At 40.4% G+C, this 22,623-nt stretch overlaps 1 protein-coding gene across 1 annotated transcript in view; it reads right to left on the minus strand.

Annotated features, from left to right (window-relative positions):
- Nucleotides 1–1,117: 1,117 nt before the first annotated feature.
- Nucleotides 1,118–22,623, minus strand: part of FTCDNL1 (formiminotransferase cyclodeaminase N-terminal like) — a 70,935-nt gene continuing 49,429 nt past the window's right edge. The window contains 1 exon segment of the mRNA XM_058549519.1: nt 1,118–1,163. The gene's annotated coding sequence lies outside the window, so the exon portion shown is untranslated.

Genomic DNA, 22,623 nt, shown 5'->3' on the forward strand with positions numbered 1-22,623 from the left:
TGCCCTTGATCCAGCTCACACCTCTGTAACTAGGCCCTGCATGAAACTCTTTACACTTAACCCCATAAAAGTACCATCAGTTTCCTGCCAGGACCCTAACTGCTCACTGCACAGAGTAATGAGAAGCCTGTAGGTATCTATGAATACTGGTATAAAGTCGGCAACTGGTAAATGAAGTCCCAGGCCACCCCGGAACAGATCGTGGCCAGGGCCAGACTGGGTCCTGCACAAGTCAAATCTGCCTCTGCACGCTCTGCCCCCTGTCGCGAGAGGCCGCCTGCCACAGATCTGAGCATCCTGTGCCTTCTCGCTGGGCGCGCTGAGACTGCAAGGCCCTGGCTGCCCCGAGCACGTCAGTTGGATGAGACAATGGCTCTCTCCAGGACAAAGAGAAGTCCTGCTCACCACTTGCTAGAAAGAAAGCAGTGCATTCCCGAGCTCAGCGTTCCTCGGCTGGACACACCCGCTGAGTCTGCAGCATCCACCTGGCCCCTCTATGTTGCCCCGTGGGACCTGGGGAACAAAAGGAATTGACACAAACACAATGCTCGCGCTGCCTCTGTGGTGAGTCTGCCCCAGATGTCTCCTGTCTTCTTCAGCAGTCACGAAATAGAAATAGACTAATTTACGAGCTTGTAGGAAGGGTAAACTCTCCAACCCTGACATCCTCATTCGCTACACAATAGCCACACTGGCTTCTTCCTTTCCATTCCTCAGGCACCCAGCTGAGTCCTGTCCTCAGGATTTTGCACTTTCTGTTCCCTTTCTGTGGAATGCTCAGTCCCAAGACTCATGTGGCCAGTTCCGACTTTTCTCAAGCCTTGGATCATTTATCACATCCTCAGAGAGGCCTTCCCTCACCAGCCAATCAAAAGCCACTCTATCGCATCACGCGTTTTATTTTCTTCTTAACATTTTTTTACCATCTCACATTATCTCTTGGTTGCTTGTTTAATGCCTGTCTTTCCCCCACTGAGATGTCAGCTCTGGGAGAAGTGGGGTCTTTTGGGTCTGTTCTCTGTCCTCAAACTTAGACTAGTTCTTCTCACGACGGATATTTAGTGAGTGAATGAATAACTGTGAGTGAATGAGTTTTTACAACCTTACCCTTTATTGTGTGATATCAGTCACTCTGACTTTCAGGCGCCTCATCAGCACACACACTGGGGACAAGAAAACAATCTGTCAGATTGTATTAACACTATATTATATTATATACAATTACATGTATCACGTAACTGTGTATTTATGTATAATAACACTTGTCATATTATATGTTGCATATAATAATCAAATGAGACAACGTAACAATATTCTGAAAACCGTAAAGTAGAATATCATTCCTGTAAAATGCAAGGTTCGGTTTTAACATAAATGCACATATCTCGGGTCAACCTTAATAGTTTCTGCTGTGAAATATCGTTTAGAGAGACCACATAATATTCACTAGATGCTTGTTCCCCTCAAAAAGGGGGTGCTGGAAAAGTGAAGGGGTCAAAGAGGCATCCTCAGCACATCTAGTCCTAAGTAATAACACATCAGTGTCTTCTCACCAAAAAGCACTACCAAGGGCCCAACCAGCTCTAAGTCACCACAATTACGCAGACAGCCTGAAGAGATGACAACGCTCCAGTGATTTCCAGGGCTTCACCCTTGCTAATAAGGTAGATTCCACCAACCCTCCAGGAAAACCAGGCTTATTGCTGGATGCTCTTCTGGGGTCTGGAATGTTCACACTCACTCTCCTCAGCATGACCTGCAGTTTGTACTGAGTTCTGCAGAGCCTCTTGCAATGTGGGTGATTTGCACCCTTATGCTACAAAACAAGTCTTGTACAACGTTACAAGGTGGGAAGGGACAGGAGGCTTCTGGCTTTCAATATTTTTTATGTAGCCCCCACCAACTGAAGATTCACTGGGCGTCTTAAGAAATGATGGCACCTTCCTCAGCCTCCTTCCAGCTCCCTCTTCGCCTTTCCCCAACCCTCCACTTAGCCACTTGTTTCTGGTCATCCTATCCAGGAATGGGGCGACCTGAAGATTTGAACTTAGAGATAATTCCATGGGAAAGAGCCTTATGCAAGTAATTAGAAAAATCTCAAAGTTCCTGACACCGGTGACATCATGAATATGAGGTTTTATGGTCAGACTGGAGAAATCCCTATGAAAATTTGAAGTAAATTATGTCTAAGAGAACTTTCCTCACCTGTTCAAGGTTGGAGTATTTATTTAAAAAATATGGCCAGAGCACACATCATGTGCCAGGCAATGTCCAGTAGGAAAGACACTACTAAAAACATCACTAAATTACTACACATTACTCTCTTTAATCCTCACAAAAATCCTTTGAAGCAAGCACTATTATTGCCCCATTCTACAGATGAAAAAATGAGGCACAGAGAAGTTAAGTAACCTGCCCATAGTTGCACAGCTGAGAAAGCAGCAGACCTGGGTTCTGACCCCAGCCAGCCCAGCTTTGGGGGCCACCTCTCAGCCATCGTGCCACACTGCCACTTAGATTAATACCAAAGTCTCATACTGTGCTGATACTCATGATCCAGCTCCCTCAGTGCCTTGGTTTCCAATACGTTCTAATGCGTCTAATATTCATAAGATAGATTGATTACTCTGTCAGATTCTCTCCACTTTCTACCTTTTTCGTAAGTGGGGGATACAGGAAAGGGATTCTATTGTCACTGGCGCTCAGAGATATTGAAGCTACCCCTTTCCAGGACCCAGAGGAGTCTGCCTGCCATTTATTTCACTGGAGGGGAATGTAGTATGGCTTCCTTAAAGAAAATGTTCCCAGTGGACCTGGCATGTGAAACCTGGAACCCAGATGTGCCTTCTGTTGCGACAGCTCTGAGTACACATGGGACCTTCAGGGACCCTGTGCTACGCCCACCACCTCTCCCCCAGGCCCACTTTCCTCATCCCCCTTGCTGGCGTTCAGACCTGCCGAGGCCCAGCTCTGAGGCTTCTCTGACCTGGGTACACAGCTCTGGTGAAGCTCTCTTGTGTCACCTGAGCACAGCTCTCTGAGTGGTCTGAGGGCCCAATCAGAGACCTCTGTGTCGCTCGTGGTGAAACAGCCCACATCTAGAACCTGAATACGTCTAGGCCTTCTTTTTCCCATCTCGACACTCAGACCAGCAAGATTCAGTCCCAAAATATTCAACAGCAAGGAGCATTAAATAATAACATGAGGAGTGATGAACAGGCAAAGCACAAAGGATTTTTCAGGTAGTAAAACTATTCTGTGTAATAGCGTAAGAGTAGATACATGACATTATACACTTGTCCAAACCCACACAAAGTACACCACCAATGGTGAGCCCTAACATAAACGGTGGACTCTGGGTAACGATGGTGTGTCAGCGTGGGTTCATCGATTGTAGCAAATGCACCACTGGTGCCGGACATTGATAGTGGGGGAGGCTGTGGGCGTGCTGGGGCAGGTTTGTGAGAACTTGTGCTTTCTGTTCAATTTTGCTGCAAAGCTAAAACTTCTCTAAAAAAATAAAATCTGTTTTAAAAAATAATGAATTTTTACTTCAGTCTCTTGAAAAGGAGACAAAAAGAAAATTCCACCCTGAAACTATCACCACATGGCATCTGTCTTCTGTCTTCCCTAAGACCACAGCCCTGGGCTTCTCCTGCCATGCCACTCGTCTCCTTCTCACTCTCTGTCCTGCTCCATTTGTTTCTCTTTCTACTTACAGGTCCACACACGCACACGACGTGCACATGCACACATACATGCACACACATATACCACACACACATATGCACACATACTACACTCGTGCACACACACACCGCATGCACACGCACAGATCTTTCCTCACGTCAGTCAATTTCGCTTCTCTCTCTGCGGTTTTTCTCACACCCCTTATTCCCATCCTCAAAGTACAGACGACCTGGGCGGGGCCTACATGAAACCCTCCTTAAAATGTTGAGTAGGTAGAAATGCTGTTAATACAATCAGGTAATATTATAAGTGCAAATTTAAATTTAAAATTGCACACAGCACAAAATTTTGTGATTTTGAAACAGCATAATTTTAACAATATTGAAAGCTCTACTTTATGCACAAATTCTGAAATAACGTGTATCTCCCACAAACAAACATTTGTAAAGATTACTTAACTCCAAGCTGACAGGATGAATAAACTGTAAACTGAACTTAGCCATTGCTGCGGCCTCACCACATCAGCCTACGAACAGCAACACGCGCCCTCCTTTGGTATGAGCTATGGCCTTGAACTCTGGCAGACTAGAATTCCCAAGGGCTTCAGGATGTATCTTTTGATTAAATGAGAAGGATTTTTGTTATACTTTAATAATTTTGTTCCTGCTATATAATTTAGGCATCATAAATATGTGGATAATCACATCATACTAAATTGTAGCCTTAATATGGAATTCACTATTTCATTGTCTACCTAAAGTGTTAAGTATTTTCCAAAGAAAAATAATGTATCCATATACAAAACAGTGCTTTTTCAGCGTATGTGTCCCTGAACTTAAGTGTTGACTTGATGGTTAATGATGTGTCTGCTAAGCGTGCAGATTGTAAAGAAAGTACTTTCTACTGTTCAATAATATGTCCTATTTAATTGCTCCATTATTGAATAAAAAATCCCTAAAGAATCTTCACTTCCAGCAATGGTTTCTGACTTTCTTTTGGTGTCTAGACAATAATGATTTACTGCAATGTATGGGAAGCAACATAAGTAAAGGCCTTAAAAATATTTAATATTTGCAGTTACTGGAGTAGGGGGAGGGAAGAGAAAGCAAAGCAATATTGCAGGTTGCTACTAAGTTTCCAGGTCAAAACAATTTTGATATAAATATGATTTAATGATCAAAAACTCCAATGTAAAATAGTTATATTTGATCAAGATGACAACACCAAGGTCAGAGGTGAGAAGTTTGTAAAGTCAAAATGATTTTCTTTAAAAATTTCCAAGCAAAGTGCCAAATAATCTTTAAGAAACAAAAAGGTCTTGAAACTTAGATTCTTTTCCACACCAGGTACCGTGTTTTCCATGAATATTCACGAATGAGCTTATCAATTTCAGTTCTCAGGGAGTCCTGGAAACTCAGGGTTCAGACGCCCTTGGATCCTGTTCTTTCATTCAGCATCTGAGTCCTCGAAGGTCTTAACCACCAAGCAGCTGGTCAGCCTCTCCTTGAATCCCTCGTGATACAACCCTACTCCATTTGAGACAGCTTGGTGAGAATCAACTTTCACCCACTGATATTAATTTAACCCTGCAGGACGATAAAAGAACTGCCTTCATCAATTTTTGGACAATCTAAGTTTTGAAACCTCCAGATAAGCACTGACCAAATATTATCTTGATGAATTAAAAGGATACTTCCAAATGAAGGAATTTCTCAATGAATTGACAATATTCACTGAGTTCTGTTAACCTGAAGCACGAGTATTTAACATTTGGCCCATTTGGGGGGCCTGGTGAGCAAGAAGCGATGCATACAGTAGAGGGCCTTGTGTTTCACTACGTGCGTTCTCAACAGAGATGGACCCATGAGGAGATGGAAAGAAGTGTAAAACATGGGAATGAATTATGTTGATTCCAGGATGTATTCTGGAAGTTGTGGATTCTTAACAAAAACAAACATCAATCCTACATAGAAGATCTCACTGTTATTTGGTTCATATATTTGCATGCAGAAAAAATTCTTAATACAGAGTCTTTACACTGCCATAAGAATACCATACACCCCACCACAAATTATCATAGATCTAGAGGGGTAGTACAGAGGTCTTCTACATCATTTTCTGTTTTCATACATTATTCCATTTACCACTTTCCAGACAAAAGAAAGCCTTTTCACTGTGATCTCAAAGCCTTTCAGAAGGAAGAATCTGCAACCCCACTTAGTGCATTAGCCCACTGCAAAATCATGAAGAAGGTAAACTTTGTCTTTGACGTTTTTCCACTTCCCCCTTTTGAGATCAGCTATTCAAATTTGGAAATCAGAGAAAAGAGCATTTAAAGAAGACAATGACTGGCTAAATTGTAACAGCAGGGTAGCTGGTGTGGCAGGAAAAGGCAGAGAAGGCAGGGCCTCAGTGGACCACAGGCGTGCCATGGAGCACCGGGGGCCTGCGAGGAGAGTGAGAACTCTACTTTTTTATTTTCTGAGGCTCCAGGATTCCTTACCTGCTTAGCACACACTTGGCTCCTGAGACGGGAGGTGGGAACGAGAAGGGGTGAGTCTGCTCCTCCACAAAGAGAAGGTCTGAACAGCTGTGCATCGTGGGCACTCCCACCACGGCCAGGAAACGCTCAGAAGTGTTCTCCAGGCTCTCTCACACATCCGCAAACTCTTTGAGCAATCCACGGAGGTCCTTTAGTCCAGGGCCACCGCTCAGTGGCCATATGTGTGCAATTCCCCTTCCTGACTTGCAAGACTCCACAGAGAGTTCCCCACCATTCTTTCGGTTTCCATTTGTATATATGTGAGTGCTCATGGTCCCCTGCTCTGCTTGATATCTTCCTTTTGATCTACTTTTCACCCCTTCCCACCTGTGTCCCAGGAGGCTGACTTTCATGGATCTTCCAGTTGAATTTAGCCCAGCAGAGGCTCCAGAAGGAAACTGAAGGTGGGAGGAAAATGAGAATTGGGTATTGATTCCTCCCGTTCTTGTCTGCTGGGTTGCAATGAGTTGGCTTCCATCAGCCCCTCTGCTGAAGGCTTCTCTTTCTTTCAGACAGTCATGTCCTATCATGGGAACCACTCCAACCCCTTGCTTCTTTAGTCCTAGAGTAGTAATGGTTCCCCACGGTTGCTAGCCCAGGGCACTGCATCGTCTCCGTTCATTTACCTAACCCTCGGCTACCCTTGTGTGCATGTCCTCTTTATTAAACTCTTCTCAATTACCCAGTTCGACTGAGTCATCTATTTCCTCCTAGGGTCATGATTCCCCCTCAAACCAGGAATGACCTATTATTAATCCTTTCTCCACCCATCCAAATCTTAGCTCTAAAGTTCCACTTGCATTTTAGTTCAAATTTCACTCTTATATTTGTGCCTTCCACATTGATATCTCCCATCTGATGTACTTTAGACTTGAAACCTACAGCTCACAATTTGTCCTCTGGTTCAGCCTCTTTTCCATCTGCTCAGCATCGCCAGTACACTGCTATCTTGTGTGGGCTGAGTATAGAGCACTCAATAAGCGTCTTTCTTGGGCTGTGGAGGTCACTCCCTCCCTTGAAGGGAGCTGTGAATGCAATTGCACCCGAAATCTTAAGAGCATGTCACAGGACCGCAGAGACAGTGAGAAGGAACTGAGAAGATAATGTGGCCCAAACTCCCCAGTGTAGTAAGGAGAAAACTGGGGCTTAGAGAGGTGACCTCACAGCCAACATCTCACAGTCAGTGGGCGGCAGAGCTGGGGCCCAAAGCCAGAAATTTTTTTACAACATTCTGTGCTGCTTCTGATACCAGTTTTTAGTATCTCTTTGTCTTATTAGCAAAAAATTCACTTTTCATACCTGGATCCTTAGGATATTCCTTCCCTTTCAAAAGCAGCATGTATTTGTTCCTCTTAGTGAAATACAATTTTTCCGAGCCCCCAGAGCTGTTACCTATTCATACATTATTCCTGCACCTACCACTTTAAAAATTCCCCACCCAGACAAAGCCTGGATTCTATTCTTTTTGGCATATCTGGGAGGGGAGCCCTTTGGCTCTTTACTTCAATATTCTCAGATAAATTCAGGCTAACACAAAGAGTAGTCTAGCCATTGTCTGCAGCTTCACTCACAGCTACATGCTGAATAGAAAACGGATCAACTGCCCTCATTTAAAATATTCATGATTACACACTCGGTCCTACAAGGAGCACCCGGCTGCCGGCAGATGCACACGCAGGGAAAACTGCACAGGGCCGTAAGCTCTTCCTCTGCCACGGAATCCAGCCCCTTCACAGGTGAGACATGGAGTTCTGAACATTCGGACCAAAGGCGAGCTCGCAGCGCACGTGCACAGCGAAGGAGCTGACTTCCCCTCAGTCCTCTGACCGCCATGTGTTAGAGATCCCAGACATGCGACAGTGAATTTATTCCCTGCTCTGATGGAGAATGAGAGGCATGTGCATTAGTCACCTGACGTATAACCAGACACGACTGCCAAGATTAGCACTGTATTACACCAGTCAACTTCAGGACAACAGAGAATATGAAGACGAGGGAGGGCTATGGCCTGTAGCGTGACCGGAACACCGCAGCGCAGCTTTCAGACAACGAGGGTTCCACCCCTTCCATATTAGACACATCATTTAGTGCGTCACTTTTATTACATTCAAGGAGGCTCCACATAAAAATGTCAGCAGCATCCAGTTGACTCATGGAATTGAGAACTGTGCATTAGCTGACGATTTAAATTAATTTTGCTTCTTGAACCATGAAAAATAGTTCTTTGAACAAGAATTCCTGATAAATACACATGTGTAAAAGGCCTTTAATCATAATTATTTTAAATACATAAAACACGGTTTAAGACTCTCAGCCTCATTAATTTCTTATGGTATAAAAGACAAAAACAGTAAATGAGAAAAGTATAAGTCATAATTTAAATGTATTATGCATGGTCATTTAGCTCATTAAATGAAAAGATTCTTTGTAAACTCTGGGCTGGGGAACATTTCTGCATTACCCAAGGACAGGGAGTGATGTTACAATTTTCTTGCAGAGAATCAAGTTTCACGGCATTTAGATCTTCAAAGATTACCACCTACAATTAAAACAGCAGAATTAGATAATGAAAGCATCTTGTAACATCTTGGACCTCCTCTTTTAGAGCACTTAACTCTTGTTTTCCCTGCAGAGTCCCAAAAAGCAGAGGTCACATTCTCAAGGTGTGGCACATAGTTAGGACTTAGTAAGTATCAGTGAGTAAATGGCCACAGGTCCCTGCGGGAAAAATACAGGTGAGCTATTGCCCTACTTGCCATGGTGGTACAGGTCCCTCCTCCTAGGGACCCAGCCTCTCTTTCCAGGTCTGAGAACTGGCATGTCCAGACACTGGTAAGGGACTGTGACCTTTAGGGGTCATGTCTGCCCTTAGCCTTCTTGACTGCTTTCATTGTATAGACTGTGCGATTCCCTTGCTGAGATTATCTTCCTGTGTTCTAGTAACCATCTCCATGGCCCCATGTGGGTCACATCCCCCTGACTTCTACTACAACCTTGTAACCCACAGGGTGGGTGGCAGGCTGGAGACCCAGAGAAAAGTTGATGCTGCAGTTCAAGTCTGAAGGTGGTCTGCTGGCAGAATTCCCTCTTCTTCAAGGGAGGTCAGTCTTTTTCTACTAAGGCCTTTGATTGATTGGATGAGGTCCACCCACATTGTGGAGAATAATCTGCTTTACTCAAACTTTACTGATTTAAATGTTAATTTCATCTAAAAAATACCTTCCCAGAAACATCTAGAATAATGTTTGACAAATTACCTGGAAACTGTGGCCTAGCCAAGTTGAGACAAAAATTAACCATCACACTTACATGACAAAGCTTTCTGGGGAGAGCAGGGCAGCTCCAAAGCGGATCCAAAAATGGCCTGAGAGAGTCTAGAAAAGGGACCGGCTTGGGGTTTCTATGGTGGTGAGGGGTAGAGCTAGGTAAGTGTTCCCACACAGGCAGGGCTGTGTGTAGTTTGAACCCCTCTCAGCACCAAAGGAAGAAGCATCCAGACTTTCTCATCATGGACATCTAGATGTGGGGCACAGGGGGAAGAAGGAGGGTTGAAGCTTAAAAGATGTCAGCAATCACACATCAAAAATGGAGTCAGACTCTTACAAAAGGGAATGCAGACTTGGCTCAGTTTAATGGATAAGAAAACATAATGATAGAGGTAATGAACCAAAAGGAAGAAATATTAACCAAAGTAGGTTTAAATCCTGCTTGATTAAAACTGCAGACACCTGCCACTTAAACAGGAAGTCCATCTGAAGCCGTCACGATACACGATAGAGGGTAACTCAGGACATCACAGCCAGCAACTGGAATGTGGCCAGCTGGTACATTTCCGGGTCTAGAGGGGAGCTAGGCCTTATCTCCCTAGCACGTCAATGACTCTTGTTCTCTCCATATTGAGAGCACATTTGAGGGAGCAACCACCTAAAAGCCAGTATGTTTCTAGGCGGGGAGAAATAAAAAATTGGAAACACAGTAGAAATGCAGAAAAATAGAGACACGCCCCACCCAGTGGGATTACCCAGAAAGCTCCCATATAGGCTCTAACTTTGCCGAGAACCTTTCTGTACTACACATTACTTAAGATAAGACACCGGTGTGAAAATCTGTGCCCTCCATTCCTCTCATCTAAGGGCACCTGAGAGCACTTTAGGCCCCTTTAAGCCATAATGAGAGTTTAATTCCTCCTTCCAGGGAGCCGGGAGGGTGGTAAACTCAACAAGCCTATAAATTAAGTCATGAGTCTTATTTTCCCAGCAAAGCAAGTTCAGAATGTACCATATAATTCTCCAGTCTTGACATACCTCCATTAAAAGAGATGCCCACTGAGTGTGGGATTACAGAAAGAAATTACAGATTTTCTAATAAATGCTTCAAACTGCCAAGAAAATCTGGTTCTCAGGATATTTTTTTCCTCTGTGGCTGAAAGTAAACATGTTCATTGCTTTATAGTTTCCTGAAATGATGACATTCTAGTGTAATTGCAAATTCCTGTGACAGGCAAACAATTTCTACTGACTGCAATGACCTATGAAGCACATGGATAACTGTTCAGGGAAGCCTTGATCAGCAGACGAGAGTATCAAGTCATCATCCCCAGAACATTTTTTTTGCTCAGAAAGAGCACTTGGTCATGTACTTGTCCACCAGATTACAACTGAAATCTTTGCTTAGTCTTCAAAGGTACCTCTCCAAGTGCCTGAGGGCAAGATGGACAGTAAAACAAAGACTTAGCACTGCTTTCCTCATTAAGTCAAGAGAAAGCCAATTGAAATATCCACTACCGGGCCGGCCCGGTGGCTTAGCGGTTACGTGCGAGCGCTCCGCTGCTGGCGGCCCGGGTTCGGATCCCGGGCGCGCACCGACGCACTGCTTCTCTGGCCATCCTGAGGCCGCGTCCCCCATACAGCACCTAGAAGGATGTGCAACTATGACATACAACTATCTACTGGGGCTTTGGGGAAGAAAAAAAAGGAGGAGGATTGGCAACAGATGTTAGCTCAGAGCCGGTCTTCCTCAGCAAAAAGAGGAGGATTAGCACGGATGTTAGCTCAGGGCTGATCTCCCTCACAAAAAAAAAAAAAAAAAAAGAAATATCCACTACTACATTCAAATCATGGTTACACAGAGAATGAATTATTTTTTGTAAGTTGGCTAAATCATCTGAGCAAAAGACTTTATTAATGTTCACTCAAGTAAAATTTCAAGACTAGAACTATAAAGTTGGAGTGAAACATATTCTAGAAGTTATTTGGTATGCCAAGGATTCTAAGCTTCCCCAATTTACTGAACAATTATATAAGTGTTCTTGCCAATTATCTAGGCCTGGTGTAATCATTTCATACAGAAGATCCACCCATCACCCACATCCACACTCATAATTCCAGTCTATATGTCTCTCAGACCAAACAGACGCTGGAGCCCTCAGGCTCTGCTACATGTTAGCAGAACAAGCGCCGGGCATGTTAGCTGGGGCCTGCAGCAACTTCAGGACGCAATTCCTCTCCTCCCCTAGCAGGCCCAGCACCTCCCTAGCGGGGTTATATTGTAAATCACCTGAGTTATTGGTCTGGTAGCCTACGGGCAGGCAGGGTATATTCTGAGTGAGGTGCATACTGTGCGCAAAAAAGAAGGCACTGCATCATGTTCATGCCGGAAGGGAATGCCAGCCTCTGACAGGGAGGAGCGGACCACTTCTGCACACCTAGAGTTCAGATGAATCTGGGGACTCAAGATTTTTGAGTGCATCATCCCACATGTCCCCATTCCAGTTTCAGGGTCCCACTCTTTCCCAATTGGGGCCCTAACCTCAGTGTAGCCAACCTCTCAGGGTTGAGAATTGAATTTGCGTTGATGCTCCATTGCCCTTATAATTAAGTTCAGGATCTGATCCTTAGTCTTTTCTGCCCTTCAATTACAGGAGAGTCATTATATGCTACCAAGTAGGCCCGCTTGGTGAGTAATTACCCTCAAACTTGTCTTGTTCCAATGTATCAATGGCTTCTAGCAACAGCAGTCTGATTCCAAAATCCTTATACTCACTGCTCTCAAACACCTGAGATATGCTTCTGCCAAAGCATTCAGCCTACACACATCCCTTCCCTGCTCACCACCAGGTAAAGTTTATGAATTGCACCAACACTGTATGCCAAGGCTATTGGTACTCCATAGCAATGGGGGCCCTCACTGCCAACCAGCAGCATGTGATTTAGCTCCAAAATCACTGTTGTAGATTGTGTTCCTTGGGGAACAAACTCTGAGACTCTGGGATTTGTGTTTATTGAGGTTTATCAAGGAGTACTCTCAGAAACAACACCTCTCAGGGGTAAAGGAAGCAGTATTATGCAGAAGGAGTTTAAATGCAACACAGTTGCAACAGAGGCCTCAGCCAACCCACTGGGGGCTGTCAGAGCTGGGAAGCTCCCTCTGAGTTGCCCGATGGAGGCAAGCGGGCCAGGGCCATGTACCGCACATCAACTGGTCATCGTGTAGCCTCTCTCCAGGGAGGAAGCCTGACTTGGGCAAGGCATCTCCCTTTGTCTGGGAGCAATTCCCAGGGAGAAACTTATCTGTGAGCTGTCAGCCACCAACTGTCCCAGCAGCTGGCAATTGAGGGTTTCCGAAAAGGGGGATCTGCATGGTTCACCACAGCATCCCCTACGCCATCAAAGAGGGATTTGTAGCCAGAGAATAGTTGGGACACACAGAACACAGGCCCAGTTAACTAGAACTGCTGGAGAAGTTTGATATTCATTTGAACAAAAATAATAATAGGAGTACTTAATGCTATTCATCTGAAGCTAAAAATCAGGATTTCCCAGCTGTGTGATGAAGTGGCAAGGTTCATTGCTCACAACTGTTTGTTCTTTCATCTTCCCTAACTTGAGTTATCTGTTCTGCTTCATTCACTGTTTGGTTAGAGCAAATTCTTGAGTATTTTCACAGATCTCAAATGTGAGTAATCTGAATTAGTATGTATCATCAGATACTTTTCTTTCTATAAGGGTCTCTGAAACCTTATAGATTCTCAAGCTGTTGTGCTTTTCACTAGTAACCTGTAGATATTTTTTAAAATCATATATTTTTAAAGTTTTAGCTATTATTGGCAGCAAATCACATGATGGGATTTAATGCTGCTTAGTCACCAAAGGAACAATGATGTTGTCTTAAACAATTTTGTGCTACATCCTTGATTGTGAGGTTGTGCAATGACCACAGGTGTGATCATTGTCTCAACTCTTATCTGGGACAACAATAGGCTGCCTCCAGCCTTGCTTATAGTATATAGTGGGGGGGCTCCAAAACTTTAAAAGAGGGTGTCAGCCCATACCCCAGTTGCCACATTACTTGATTAAAGTTGACACTTTTTTTGGCTCTTAAGGTATTTACATATATTCCTACCTAGCCCTAAAGACCTTTGAATTTGATGGAATCTCACTTCCTTTCAGTGACACAATTACTTCACATATTAAAATGATGCCCAACTGGATTTTGAGTATCACAAGACCATCTGAGTCCACAGTCACAATTTCTAAGATGATCCTTCCTATGATACCTATTTAATATATATTTGCCATATTTCATCAATTTTAAGGTACATATTTTTTCACACGTGAATGTCTCTGAAATCAGCTATGTCTTCAAATTGCTGTCAGCCAGGTGTCGGACTGAAACATTATCATCACTTGCATGTTGTATCAGTTTCCCATTGCTGCTGAGCCACCAACTTAGTGCCTTAAAACAATACAAACTTCTTATAATATAGTTCTGGGGTTGAGAAGTCTGAAATGTGTCTCCGTGTGCTAAGATCAAGGTGTCAGCAGGGCTGCGTTCCTTTATGGAGGCTCGGGGAGCATCTGTTTTCCTCGCTTTTCCAGTTTCGAATGGCTGTCCTCTTTCCTTGGCTCACAGCCCTCTTCCTCCACCTTCAAAGCCAGCCACAGCAGGTCGAGTCCTTCTCACACTGCATCATTCCGACTCTCTGCCTCCCTCTTCTGCGTTCAAGATCCTTGAGATTAGGTTAGGCCCGCACGGATAATCAAGGATAATCGCAATATTTTTAAAGTTGGCTGATTGGAAATCTTAATTCCATCTGCAACCTTAATTCCCTCTCACCATGTAATCTATTCATGGGTGCCAGGGATTAGGACACAGATATCTTTGGGGAGCCATTGTTCTGCCTACCACACACATGGATACTAAAACTTGCAGAAGTGGTGTCAGAGGTTTGGGAGAAAATCTCAGAGGCAATAGTGAAGCATTCTTTTAAACTATTCTGCATCTTGACGTCATAGAGGATGAGATTTTGTGAAAAATACATATGAATATCGACGACTATGATTTGAAAGTGACTCAGAAAGGTCGAAGTCTGAATGTGAAGAAGTTTGGGGAATACTTCATCTAACTTGTGTTGCTTATCCATTCAATTTTATCTATGCAAAAGAGTAACATATGATTAAAAATCTATGTCTAAAGAAGTCTAAAAGTCATCTGTAAGCACAAAATAAAAATTCTAAGTGTTAAGAAGAATTGAGTCATCAACCTATGCAACTGGAAGAAATTTTTCTTTCTTAATGGTGAAAAAAATAATGATATGACCTAGAGCAATGGTATCTTAGATTGAACAACCCATAGTACCCATTCACAGACAGTCAATTTTAGTGTTTTCATATTTAAATAAAAATATATATTACACAAATATATATGAACACATATATATTTTTTCCAAGGACATAATTTGTTTTGTGTCTCTGTGGTGATACTGCCATTACCACTAAATGCAAAATTGGAATTGTAGGCATTTTTTACAATTTTTATTCCATGCAAGGAATTTGATTTCTGCATTAAAGAATAATAGCCAAAGCATCATGGATAGGTAATGTGAACACAAGCTTGCAGACAAGGCTGGTAAATGTAAGGGCGGAGGTGCTATTACAAAGAGCACAGGGACAATGTCCAGAAGAAGAGAAAAGCTTATTCTTCTCTCCCACAAGGGTGCTGATGGCAGAGGGCCTGGCAGGGAGGCGGCTTTTTCCATGTATTTATTCAGGGACCAGGTTCTTTCCAGCTTGTTGCTCTGCCCTCCCCAAGGACACCTCTGTCTCGGCACGAGGTAGGGACTGGTATATCTGCTTTCTAGCTGAAGGGAAGGGAAAGAGAGGCATTCTAGGGAACAGCATTGTTTTAAAGTAGAAATTGTAGCAGGGCACACTCTATGATCACAATGTAATAAAATTGAAAGTAAATAATAAAGGGTGACTAAAATCATCTTAACAACTTGGAAATCTAACAATATTCTCTTAAGTAAATCTTAAGTAAACCCTAAAGATGAAGTAAAAAGAGAAATTAGGAACTGTTTAGACAATAAAACCTATGAGATACAGCAAGATCTTTGCAGAGGAAACTTTATGGCCTTAAATTATTTGTTTTTACAGAAAAAAGGCTAAAAATTAAAGAATTAAGTGTTCCCTCTCAAACAATTAGGAAATAACCACAAATAAACCTAAACGAAGTAGGAAGCAAGAATTAATAATGACAAGAGGTAAAATTAATGAAATGGAACAAAAAATGGAAAGGATAAATACATCATAAAAAGTTCATTCTTTGAAAAGACCTAAAAATTGATTTTTTAAAAACTCAAAAACCTGATTAAAGATAAATGAGAAACAAGCAAAATATAAGTGAACAAGGATACATAATAACCACAGATAAAAAACAGATTAAAAATTATGATAATACTATATGCAACTTCATAGAAAACAAATTTGAAAATCTAAAGGAAATGGATGATTTCCTAACTGATTATAAGTAACCAAAATCAACCTAAGAAGAAGTGAAAATTTGAATATGGTAATTACCACAGAAGAGAGCTATCATTTTGAAAAAGTCACCAGGGCAGCATAATTTTATCCAATCTTTAAACAATTACAGTTGCAAACTTATTTAAATTATTCTAGACTATAAAAAAGATGGAAAGCTCTTGAATTTATTTCATAAAGAAGCATAGCATAACCTTAATATCAGAACCTATTAAAGATGGTAATACAAGAAAAGAAAAAAACTATAGGCCAATTTCACTATAAACATAGGTAAAATGCTAAACGAAACATTAGCAATAACAGAGTCAATATGCCAAAGGAGTGCTATAATATGACCAAGGGTGGTTTATTCAAGGAATGCAAGGTGGTTTAATGGTAGGAAATCTATCAACATAGTCCCTTCCACCCACACATGAAAGAAGAAAGATCACTGAAAATATTAGTAAATGCCAAAATGTTATTTGATATGATTCAGCAATCATCTCCAATTATAAAAACTCTAAGAATAAGAGCAATAGAAGAAAACAACTTAAAACACAGAATATTTATTAAAAATTGAGAGCATATATTACCCTAAATGGTAAAACATTACAAGAATCTTAATTAAAATTAGGAACTTAGCACATATGCTCAGTATCTTCACTATTATTTAATAATGTCTTGGTGATTTTTGAAAAAAAAAAAATAGCTGGCATAAAATTGGAAAAGAAGGGGGCCGGCCCAGTAGCACAAGCAGTTAAGTGCACACGCTCCGCTGTGGCGGCCCAGCGTTCACCAGTTCAGATCCCGGGCACGCACTGACGCACCACTTGTCAAGCCATGCTGTTGTGGTGTCCCATATAAAGTGGAGGAAGATGGGCATGGATGTTAGCCCAGGGCCAATCTTCCTCAGCAAAAAAGAGGAGGATTGGCAGATGTTAGCTCAGTGCTGATCTTCCTCACAAAAAAAAAAAAAAATTGGAAAAGAAGATAGAAAACTATATATTTCCTGTTGGTAATATGAACACATGACCAGGAAGCTTATGAGAAATGCAAGTAAAAAAAAAACAAAAAGCCTTTCGAATTAACAAAATTGGCAAGATAGCTGGATATAAGATAAATATCAACATATGTTCTCTACTTATGTACCTAGAAATGAAAAAATATTATATTCACAGTAGCAACAATAAAATATTTAGAATAAAATTTCCAAGAAAGATAGAAGACCTGTATGAAGAGGACCACAGCAACACGGAAAGATATCAAATAAGGTCTGGCTAGTAGAAGGACATACCAGGTTCTTGGTTGGGAAGACTTAATTTCATAAAAATGTCAATTATATCAATGTAATGACATTCCAATTAGAATTTCAACAGAGTTTTGTCTTATGGATGTGGGAAAGGATTAGATAATTTTATCTTAAAATATCTGTGAAGGGTTATGTAAAAAAAATTTTTAAACTCGTGTATAGCATAAAATACCTGAAAGACAAGAAAAAAACAATGGATATAGAAAAAACATAACTGCATCAGAGATGATATACAAAGCGGTCTATTTGTAATATACAAAGAGATCTCACAATCTTATTTTTAAAAAACATAAAATCTTCTCTGGTTCAACATCCGCAAATCAATCAACGTGATACATCACATCAACATAACAAAGAATAAAAACCACATGATCATCTCAATAGACGCAGAGAAGGCATTTGACAAGATACAACATCCATTTATGATAAAAACTCTCAATAAAATGGGAATAGAAGGAAAGTACCTCAACATAATAAAGGCTATTTATGACAAACCCACAGCCAACATCATACTCAACGGGGAAAGACTGAAAGCCATTCCTCTGAGAACAGGAACAAGGCAGGGCTGCCCACTCTCACCACTCCTGTTCAACATAGTACTGGAGGTTTTGGCCAGAGCAATTAGGCAAGAAAAAGGAATAAAAGGAATCAAATAGGTAACGAAGAAGTGAAATTCTCACTATTTGCAGATGACATGATTGTATATATAGAAAACCCTAAAGAATCTGTTGGAAAACTATTAGAAACAATCAACAACTACAGCAAAGTTGCAGGGTACAAAATCAATCTACAAAAATCAGTTGCATTTCTGTATGCTAATAATGAACTAACAGAAAGAGAGCTCAAAAAGATAATACCATTTACAATTGCATCAAAAAGAATAAAATGCCTAGGAATAAATCTTACCAAGGAGGTGAAGGACCTATACAAAGAGAACTACAAGACATTATTGAAAGAAATTCATGATGACATAAAGAAATGGAAAGCTATCCCATACACGTGGATTGGAAGAATAAACATAGTTAAAATGTCTATATTACCTAAAGCAATCTACAGATTCAGTGCAATCCCAATCAGAATCCCAATGACATTCTTCACAGAAATAGAAACAAGAATACTAAAATTTATATGGGGCAACAAAAGACCCCAAATAGCTAAAGAAATCCTAAGAAAAAAGAACAAAGCAGGAGGCATCACAATCCCTGACCTCAAAACATACTACAAAGCAACAGTAATCAAAACAGCATGGTACTGGTACAAAAACAGACACACAGATCAATGGAACAGAATTGAAAGCCCAGAAATAAAACCACACATATACAGACAGCTAATTTTCGACAAAGGTGCTAAGAACATACAATGGAGAAAGGAAAGTCTCTTCAATAAATGATGTTGGGAAAACTGGACAGCCACATGCAAAAGAATGAAAGTGGACCATGTGCTATCGCCATTCACAAAAATTAACTCAAAATGGATCAAAGACCTGAAGGTGAGACCTGAAACTATAAAACTTATAGAAGAAAATATAGGCAACACACTATTTGACATTGGTTTTAAAGGAATCTTTTCGGATGACATGCCTACCCAGACTAGGGAAACTAAAGAAAAAATAAACAAGTGGGACTTTACCAGATTAAAGAGTTTCTATAAGACAAATGAAACCAGAATCAAGATGAACAGACAACCAACCAGCTGGAAGAAAATATTTGCAAAATATACATCTGACAAGGGGTTGATCTCCATAATATATAAAGAACTCACACAACTGAACAACAAAACAACAAACAACCCGATCAAAAAATGGGCAGAGGAAATGAACAGACACTTCTCCAAAGAAGATATACAGATGGCCAATAGGCACATGAAAAGATGTTCAACATCACTAATCATCAGGGAAATGCAAATAAAAACAACACTAAGATACCACCTCACGCCCGTTAGAATGGCTATAATCACCGAGACAAAAAACAACAAGTGTTGGAGAGGATGTGGAGAAACAGGAACCCTCATACACAGCTGTTGGGAATGCAAACTGGTGCAGCCTCTATGGAAAATGGTATGGAGATTCCTCAAAGAATTAAAAATAGAGATGCCCTATGACCCAGCTATCCCACTACTGGGAATCTATCCAACGAACCTGAAATCAACAATCCAAAGAGGCTTATGCACCCCTATGTTCATTGCAGCATTATTCACCATAGCCAAGAAGTGGAAGCACTCCTAGTGTCCCTCGACTGACGATTGGATTAAGAAAATGTGGTATATATATATACAATGGAATACTACTCAGCCATAAAAAAAGACAAAATCGTCCCATTTGCAACAACATGGATGGGCCTGGAGCGTATTATGTTAATTGAAATAAGCCAGCAAGAGAAAGACAAACACTGTATGATCTCACTCATATGTGGAATATAAACCAACACATGGACAGAGAAAACTGTACTGTGGTTACCGGGGCAGTAGGGGTGGGGGGTGGGCACCAGGAGTGAAGGGAGTCATATATATGGTGATGGACAAACAAAAATGCACAACCCAAAATTTCACAATGTTAAAAACCATTAAAACATCAATAAAAAACAATGTAAAAAAAATAAAATCTTCTCAAAAATTAAATATAGAAATACCATATGATCCAGCTATCCCACTACTGGGTATTTATCCAAAGAGCATGAAATCAATAATTCAAAAAGATTTATGCACCCCCATGTTCATCACAGCATTATTGACAATAGCCAAGATGTGGAAGCAACCCAAGTGCCCATCAACGGATGAATGGATGAAGATGTGGTATATATATACAATGAAATACTACTCAGCCATAAAAATAGACAAAATCATGCCATTTGCAACAACATGGGTGGACCTTGAGGGTATTATGCTAAGCAAGATAAGTCAGACAGAGAAAGACAAATACCATATGATTTCATGGAAGATTAACAAACACACACATAGCTAAGGAGAACAGATTGGTGGTTACCAGAGGAGAAGGGAGTGAGGAGAGGATGAAAGGGGTAAAGAGGCACATATGTATGGTGATGGATAAAAACTAGATTATTGGTGGTGAACTCATGCAGTCTATACAGAAGCTGATACATAATAATGTACACCTGAAATTTACACAATGTTAGAAGCCAATATGACCTCAATAAAATAATTTCTTAAAAAAAGGTAAAATCTAATAAATGGGCAAGGATATGAACAAGTAATTCTTAAATAGATACAATTTTTCTATAAACATATTCTTTAAACTCATCCAAATTTTCAACCAAAAAATTCACTAATAGTCAGGAAAATGTAAATTAAAGTAACAATGAAATTTTACTTTATACCCAACAGAGTAGCAAAAACTAAAGAGAATGATACATTGCTCGTAGGCACATGGGGAAAAGATATTTGCAAATACTGCTAGGTATAAATGTAATATGTTACAGCCCTTTGGAAAGCAACATGATAACTTCTACGAAAATTTAACATATATACTGTATTTTTTGACCTTGCAATCCCAACTTCTTGGAACCCATCCCATAGAAATAAAAACACCATCAGTAAGTGAAGACATATGTGTAATGATGTTTATTGAATGATGTTATTATTCATAGTAGAAAAAATGGAAATAAAGTAGTTAAATAAATTATGGCCCATTCAGAACATGGAATATTAAGCAGCTATTAAAAGGAATAAATAGGAACTACATATATCAATTAATTTGGAAGGATTTCCATGAAATCCTGCTTTATTATTGTGCATGCATATACAGGTGTGTACATAATTACAAGAATACATACCATTTGTTAACATAGCTTACTGGGACGGAGAAGGAAGGAAAGGAAAAAAGGGATGTGGAACCCAGTACAAAGAGAAAGAGAAAAAGGAGATTCTACTTTAAGAATGTGTAATATGATCAAATTATACATCTATGTAAAGGTTATAAACCCCTATGTGTGTATACACATTTTTGTTAAAAATAGGAAAATTCAAACATCACCTATTGGATTGTGATTGAAAAAACATGCAACTGAGTTAAGACCCAGGGGAAGGACAACAGCAGCAAGCAGCACTGTTCAGTCACTATGGTAACTTGCAAAGTATTTTTGCAGAGCCGTTCTCACAGCTCCCACACGTACAATCAAAACAAATATGCCCAACACTAAAATTTAAAGAGAATTGGTCATTTTATGTGTTGTATTAACACATTTAATAGTGTCATTGTACATAACGCAAAATTTATGTTAAATCCATAAAATATTATACAGTCAAGGCCATCTATTTGGTTTACTTTGATGACTGTGGTTTTTAAAGGACTAATAGTACAAAGAAAAATTTCTGATTTTCACAGTACAAGGTGATGAGAGAGACTACAAGCAAATATAAGGTGTCCCTTTCGAATATATATATACATATATATATAGTATATACATATATACTACATTTGTATATACTATGAGCTTTTAAAAACCACATCACTTAGATGAGTTAATTTCCATAATGGTATTAAAAGAATAAATTATGTTACCCCCTTTAGAAGATAATATGTAGATAAAGAATGTGGAGTGATTTCCATTATGAATTTTGCCTTTTTTCTCCTTACAATTTTATGTGTAATAAACAATTCACTGTGAATTTGGTTGAAAAGGAAAAACCTAAAAATATTCTAGAAATGATGGAAGATGGAATTTTGGGAAAATTGTAATTTTTCTATTGTACTTGAATTGTTATCAATTTTCACAAATACTTGAAATATGAAATCCCAATGCAATTGTGCAACAAGGTCTCACAAAGTAGTAGGTCTTCTGGTAAATTTAGAATTTAAAGTACATGGAAGATTATTTCTCACCAGCGATCTTACTTCTCTCCAATTAAATCTGGTGTTCCCTTTGTCTGCAAGTCCCTGTCTCATTCTTCAAATTTTACCTCCTCCTCTGAGAAGCCTTCCCAGACTCCATCCAGCAGAGGATTTTTTTGTTCTTACCATCTACCCTCACTTACCACTGGTGCTATAATGGGCAGTTTGCATATTCTTCTCTCTGCTTGTCTGTGAGGTCCTGGAGGGCAAAAACCAAGGCCCTTCTGGACGTTCGGTGTTGACTGCACACATGCCTACCAATGGCCTGTTTATGTATCGCTTATTTCCCATTTCTGTGCTCTTGCTTGTGTTATTTCATTCTTTAATATTTTCACTCTTCTCAGTAATCTGTTTCCTGCAAAACTGATTGTATTTCCCCCTGATGATTTCTTATCTCTACAGTCCATTTATGCCCCGCATAGAGATTTATCTCCTTCTT

Source organism: Diceros bicornis, chromosome 10 (genome assembly GCF_020826845.1).
Source record: "Diceros bicornis minor isolate mBicDic1 chromosome 10, mDicBic1.mat.cur, whole genome shotgun sequence".
NCBI lineage: Eukaryota > Metazoa > Chordata > Mammalia > Perissodactyla > Rhinocerotidae > Diceros > Diceros bicornis.